The sequence below is a fragment of the Tursiops truncatus genome, chromosome 10 (assembly GCF_011762595.2).
Source record: "Tursiops truncatus isolate mTurTru1 chromosome 10, mTurTru1.mat.Y, whole genome shotgun sequence".
NCBI classification, from domain to species: Eukaryota; Metazoa; Chordata; class Mammalia; order Artiodactyla; family Delphinidae; genus Tursiops; species Tursiops truncatus.
Genome location: NC_047043.1, coordinates 28,750,762 through 28,757,106, shown reverse-complemented (window position 1 = coordinate 28,757,106; position 6,345 = coordinate 28,750,762). Strand labels below are relative to the sequence as shown.

The window sequence follows — 6,345 nt, the reverse complement described above, 5'->3', positions numbered from 1 at the left end:
GGATGTTCCTTAAGCCCGAAAAATATGTTTCGTTAAGCCGTCTTCTAAAATGGTGTTCGTAATCAGTTATTATTAAAGTTAAATTGTTGTTGCATTTGGTGGTGTGTGGTCCACTGGAAATAGTGCAGCCATGTAAGACTGGGGGTAGCTGACTCTGCTCCAGGATGCTGTGGGGGGAAAACCAGTTCGAGACTATAGTCCATGGTTATTATTATACAGCTGACATACTGAATTCAACAATGGCTTGTTGAGATTTTCTCCATCTTTAGAACATTTTAGGGAGCTAAGGAGAGAGTATTTCATTAGCCAGGGATTCCTGTTAGCTTGGTTTGGGTGTGTTGACCAAAAAAATGCACAAACTAAAAGTTGAGAATTATGTTTTATTCCATGGACAAACTGAGGACTTAAGCCTGGGATACAGCCTCTCAGATAGCTCTGGGGGACTGCTCCAAAGAGGCGAGAGAGGAACCAGGATATATAGGAGTTTTTGCAACAAAGACCAAGTCGTCAGAACATCAAAAGATTGCTGTTGATTAAAGAAAACCAGACATCTCAAGTCAAGGAATTGACTTTTCTATGTATGGGAAGATGCAAGAGTCTGGGCTCACTGAAATCATTCCTTTGATATGCACCTCAGCTATCTGGGGCCAGTATCCTGTGTTTTCTCATCCTGAGTCTCTGAATGCACCACAGGGGAGGCTGCAGCTGCTGACTGCTTGATGGCAGGTATCCCGTTTCTATCCTGAGCTCCCTCAGGGCTCATCATCAGGGAGGCTGTAATGCGATGGCTCGATGGCTGCAACATCCTTTGTTTACTGATACGGGAGGCAACAGTTTTTCATTGATAAGTGAAATACGATGGAAAGTGTCTAGGTAAGCTCTGGCTCAGAACATGGCCTTTCATACACGATACTTGCCGAATAGCTCATTTCACACCCATAAAATAGAACACTAATTTTACTTCTTCACTAACTGAGTCAATAAATCAGCACTCTGTGAGTCATCATTGTGGAAACGAACACAAACATTCTGTTTTCCCCATTGAATCTCCAGGGGGAATGAAAAGACTTTTAGGGGGAGAATACATCGTTCTCAAGCAAATATTTCAGAAAGAAGCGAGCATGACATGGTCCTCCAGCCCTTTACATCAGCTTGACTCCTCCTCCAGACAGCGGGATATAGCGATTACTATCCCTATTTTCAGATGAGAAAAGTGAAGCTTTGAGAGTTTGAGTAAGTTGCCTAAAATCATCTCTAGTAAGCGATGGAGTGATGGAAATGGGCGTGGTGTCCACATGTAAAACTTCATGAAGTTTCTGGCATATTCTACTGCTTGCCTTATAACTGAACCAGACCAAACCAAAGGCAGATCTGCTGGAATGTGGTTAACTCTCATGGAACAAAAAATGAGGGAACCCCAACAGATCCCCCTTTCATATCAGAACTTAAAAAAAAACCTCCAGTAGCCGAAAAATTAAACAAAAGTAACTCCCTAATCAGTCCAATAGGTTTCGTCAAAGTGGGTAATGTATGTAAGTATGATATCTAGAGTTTATTAAGTTTCTGTTAAGTCTGTGTAAATATCTCATTTTAGAATTACAAGACTTATGGGCAAAGGATTATCTTCCTCCTTTTCCCTTTCTGCCAAAGCTTCATCTTTATAACAGTATTTCCCAAACTGTACTTTAATGTTAATAAGTGTACAGAAAGAGGGAAAAAATAAATTTAAACTAAAATTTAAAAACAAGTTGAGAAAAAAAACATCAGGATACATTTAACACGTTAGTTACTCTCCTTTCCGATGTCTCTGAGACTTTAATATACCACCATTCATGAGCTGGTTCACAAACATATTTGACCACAGGACCTCTTTCTTGGAAGGTGCATCAATGACTGTCTTATGTCTGCTAGGACCTACTTTAGAAAACATTGCTCAATACAACAATTTCAAAGTTAGTTCCCCAGAGAGCCCAAAGCCTGAGGATTTCCAGGTTTTGCAAGATCTAGGAAGAAAACTGCATCTGTGACTATAAACCTCGTGGACTAATAACTGAAGAAAATGCTTCCAGAATGAACTAAATAGAGCTCTATGAATTTAAGTCAAATAAATGTAAAACAGTGCTTGTTGAAGAAATCTTCAACAACAAATCTAGATTGTCCCATCACTGGTTCTTCCTTATCACTCAGGACTTTTCCGGTCATCTGATTGAAAGTTCTTTTTGCCTCCTTCATATTTACTGAGTCAATTTCTATCACACAATTCTGTTTAATTTTCCTCATAGTACTTAATCATTACCTGAAATCATCTTGTTGGTTGGTCCAAACTTATAATCTGAGATACGTGAAAGTTGGGTCTTGTTTATACATCCAGCAACCACTTCAGTGCCAAATATATAGAGAATAAATGAAAGTTGTTTCATTCTTTCATGTATTTATTCATTCAACAAACATTTACTGCATACATACCACGTGCCCCAAACTATTCTGGTTCTGTATGTAAAAGTATGTAAGACAGACATCAGTTCACTCCTTGAATTGTTTGGACATTAAATTTTTCTGAAAATTGAATGAGGCATTGCATTTCCTTTGGGGATGGAATATTTTAAACCACTGTAATTATTGGGTTGGCCAAAACGTTTGGGTTTTTCCCATAACATCTTACAGAAGCCCGAACGAACTTTTTGGCCACATCAATATTATTAAAAATGCAAATTATCAGTAACTAACTTACCTACTTCAGTAAACATGAATTTCCATGACTGTTTTTGTTCCAGTTTGTTTGTTGTTCTTTGTTTAAGGTAGAAGGGCCAAAACATTTATGTTTGTTACCTCATTTAATTCCGGCCACCACCTTCTGGAATGGAGACTATTACCTCTGTTTAACACATGAAGAAACTGAGGTTATAGAAATAGTTTACCCAAGGCACTTAATTGATAAATAAGTAGTATCTGAATATAAGCTCAGAAATCTGAAATCAAAGCCCACATCCTTTTCTACCACACCCACTGCCTTCTTGTTATATCAGTATAGCCCAACTGTTATTAATAGAGGAAAAAGCCAAAAGCACCAAAAATGACTAAGTCAATGGGACCCTTGTGTCCCATTTCATAATCACATAAATTCTCTCTGATTCCTTTGTACCTGTGCTCCCTTTCTGACTTCTGGGTGTTGCATCTTTTTTCCTCCCAAAGACCCTGTCCGGGCCATAATTAGGTGCCTCACCACCTCAGAGTTAGTGCCTTCTGTATTTCTGACACTTACTGCCTTCCTGATGAATAAGACCAAGTGGTGTATTTCATCACATGCATGCTGCAAAGGGAAGATAAAACCAGCTAAAGGAAATCAGAGAAAAGAAGAAGATAAGGAGAAAAGAAAGGCAAGTTCACAGTGAACCAAATTTAGAAATGATTTGGAGTTCCACTGTTCAAGTTAAAAATTTGTCTTGTTTTCCAGCTGTCCAAGTTCTGCCAGTAATTTGATGTGTGACCTTATTGGGTCTCTTTGCCCTTCTATGTGTCAGGTTGATGACACTGTGGGGTGTCAAGCCAGTCCTGGACTGCTGACCTCAGGCATCCTTAATGTGAGATCAAGAGCCCTTGTGTGTTTACATCGCTATGTCCTGGAATTTTTCCATTATATGCGGCCAAACAGAAACCTAATTGAGACAATTGGTGTACAGTTTTAGTATTAAAAAAGTACATTTTGAAAGAACCTCTGAGACTTGATTGAGCACTCAAATAATTGGAAAAGGTATGATGTAAACAGTGATGAGGACAAGAATAATAAGAAAGAAGAAGAAAGAGGAAGAGGAAGAAAGAAGAGGAGGCAAAGAGAAGAGTGAGGATGAGAAAAGAAAAGGAGGAGAAGTAGAGAAGAAGAAGAAGGAGAAGAAGAAGAAAAAGGAGAAGGAGGGGGGAGGAGGGGGAGGAGGGGGAGAGGAGGGGAGGAGGGGGAGGAGGGGGAGAGGAGGGGAGGAGGGGGAGAGGAGGGGAGGAGGGGGAGAAGAGGGGAGGAGGGGAAGAGGAGGGGAGGAGGGGGAGGAGGGGGAGAAGAGGGGAGGAGGGGAGGAGGGGGAGGAGGGGGAGAGGAGGGGAGGAGGGGGAGAGGAGGGGAGGAGGGGGAGAGGAGGGGAGGAGGGGAGATGGGGAGGAGGGGGAGGAGGGGGAGGAGGAAGTTAGAAGATGGAGGAGGATGAGGGGTAGAAAGGAAGAAAGGAGGGAGGGAGGAAGGAAGGAAGAAACAACAACAACAGGAACAGCAACAGCAAAACCACAAACAACAAAACAAAGGAAGAAGATTCAAATACAGACGGAAACTCTTCCACTGACATTCAGATAATATTTGCCAAACTCTGAGTAACTTTGGGGGTCCCCTTATTCACTAAATACAACTTTCCCCAACAATTTTGTTATTAGATTCTCCTGTCATTCCCACCAAACCCCATAAAACCAAGGTTCAGAGTTCCTATCGTGTATTACAGACCAGTAACGCTTTATCTTTTAAGTTAACTTGACCAAACACAAAACTCATTCATTAACTACATTTTATCAATTACGCCTTACTAATCTTAGTATTCTGCCAAGGTTTACACTTTCCTCACTGAAGCCAAAATCTTCCTGAGATTTGTGTCTGGCTTTAGTATTTCTCTCAAGCTTCAAACCAAAATCCCCTCTCTCTGGCTCTTTGACACGCCAGTGTGGAGTTGGTCCTCTCACTAGGCTACAGGTCCAATCCTGGCTACAGCAGATTAGTTAGAAGGAGCTCGTGGCAGGATAATGGCCGTTCCCTAAGAGGGGACTGCAGTGCTCACCACACTGATATTCAGCTGGGGTCTGTGATTTGCTCTGATCAATAAAATGGGAGAAAAATAAAACTTGAGAAAAAGAAAGGCTCTGGTCACCCCAACCCCCAGTTAGAAAAAGATTCTCTGGCAGTGGGAAGAAAAGAGGAAGGGGAAATAGAAGAGAGGTCAGAGGGGAAAGGGGAAATGGTGGCAGCATGATCTCAAGGGGGCTGAAAGAGGAGAGAGATGAGCATTTGAAGACACCCAGCCTCTACTCCACCAACACCTTGCATTAGCCTCAGCCAGGGACCAAAGAGGAGCCAGCCTGGTGCCCTTGCTGTACATCTCCTATGCTCAGGGGCCGCACTAGCTGTCCTTACGGCTGGCATAGGATGAACACGTTCCTCAGCGGCAGTCAGCACGATCACTGTTTATCAGTTAGCAGGTGAGATCTCATTTGAGCTCCGTGGCTTTTTTTCAGCCAAGTTTGACTTGCCTTGTGTGGAGAATCCCCTGCCCTGTTCTCTGCCGCCAGCATGCCTATGCTCACAGCACTCTTGAGCCCCAGGGGGCCCATCACGCTCGCAGGATGGAGCTAACTGGTAAGGGAAGGTTTCAGACTTGGGACTTGGGTGGGCTCAACACACCCAGCCTGAGATTTTCCCTAAGCTTGTGCCATGATCATACATACCTTTGTTAACCTTGAACTTACTTCATTGCTCAGTCTTTTGGTTTGGTAGCTGTCTTTGGGCTCGTGTGCCTACAAGTGTCTCTCCCGAGATCCTTGGCTTTGCTTGCAGGTTCCTTGGCTTTGCTTGCAGGTTCCACTGACTGGAATGAGTACACGCAGTCATTTCTTTTCCTTCCATGCCCGTGGTCAGCCCAGTCCCAACTCTATCAGCCTTCTTCGCCTGCCAGGTGTTTCCCTTCTGCAAATGAGTTTTTTTTTTTTTTTAGAATAAGAATTGGAGAGGAGTTAATGAACCTCTGACCACTTAACAATCATAACTTTGCACTTGTACTCTCTTCTTTAGTAGACCAGAATCTCCTAGTAAAGAAGAAAAAAAATAGAAAAAAAATTGTTCTGGGGGTTCACAGGCAAAGCCTCTGGTTTTTCCAAATCAGAGGGAAGTAACTCTAGTGCCCGCACTCCAACCCATCCTGTTTTCAGCTTTTGAAGCCAGTGCTTGTGTTATTATTAATTTGGACTAAGTGGACGCTTAGCAACAATCAAAAATACTGAATTAAATATAAAACTACTTTCTGAAGTAGGAGCTCAGAATTACAAAAACAGGATCATTGGGACCCATATAAACAAGTTCTGGAAGACCCATGTAAGAAGAACATAAATATTTGAAAAGTATATAGAGATATCTCGCCATCTCATCTGTTGATGGATGAAATACAGAAAATCAAATCAAATTAAATTTTAATCTGCTTTAAATTCATTTTGTTTCATTTCATTTTATGGTATTTGCATTCCAAACTAAGAAAACTTAGTTTGGTTTTCTTCATGGCATGGTAACAGAAATAATTTTCAAGTGATGTTGAAGCTTATTTA

General features: G+C 41.7%; 1 long non-coding RNA gene across 1 annotated transcript; it reads right to left on the bottom strand.

Annotated features, from left to right (window-relative positions):
• Window positions 1–373: 373 nt before the first annotated feature.
• LOC109552492 (uncharacterized) lies at window positions 374–3,844 on the bottom strand. The gene is made up of 3 exons (XR_004528416.2): window positions 2,732–3,844; window positions 2,297–2,377; window positions 374–815 (listed from the first exon to the last, which is right to left on the bottom strand). It is a non-coding gene; the product is annotated as an uncharacterized lncRNA (long non-coding RNA).
• Between the last annotated feature and the right edge of the window lie 2,501 nt (window positions 3,845–6,345).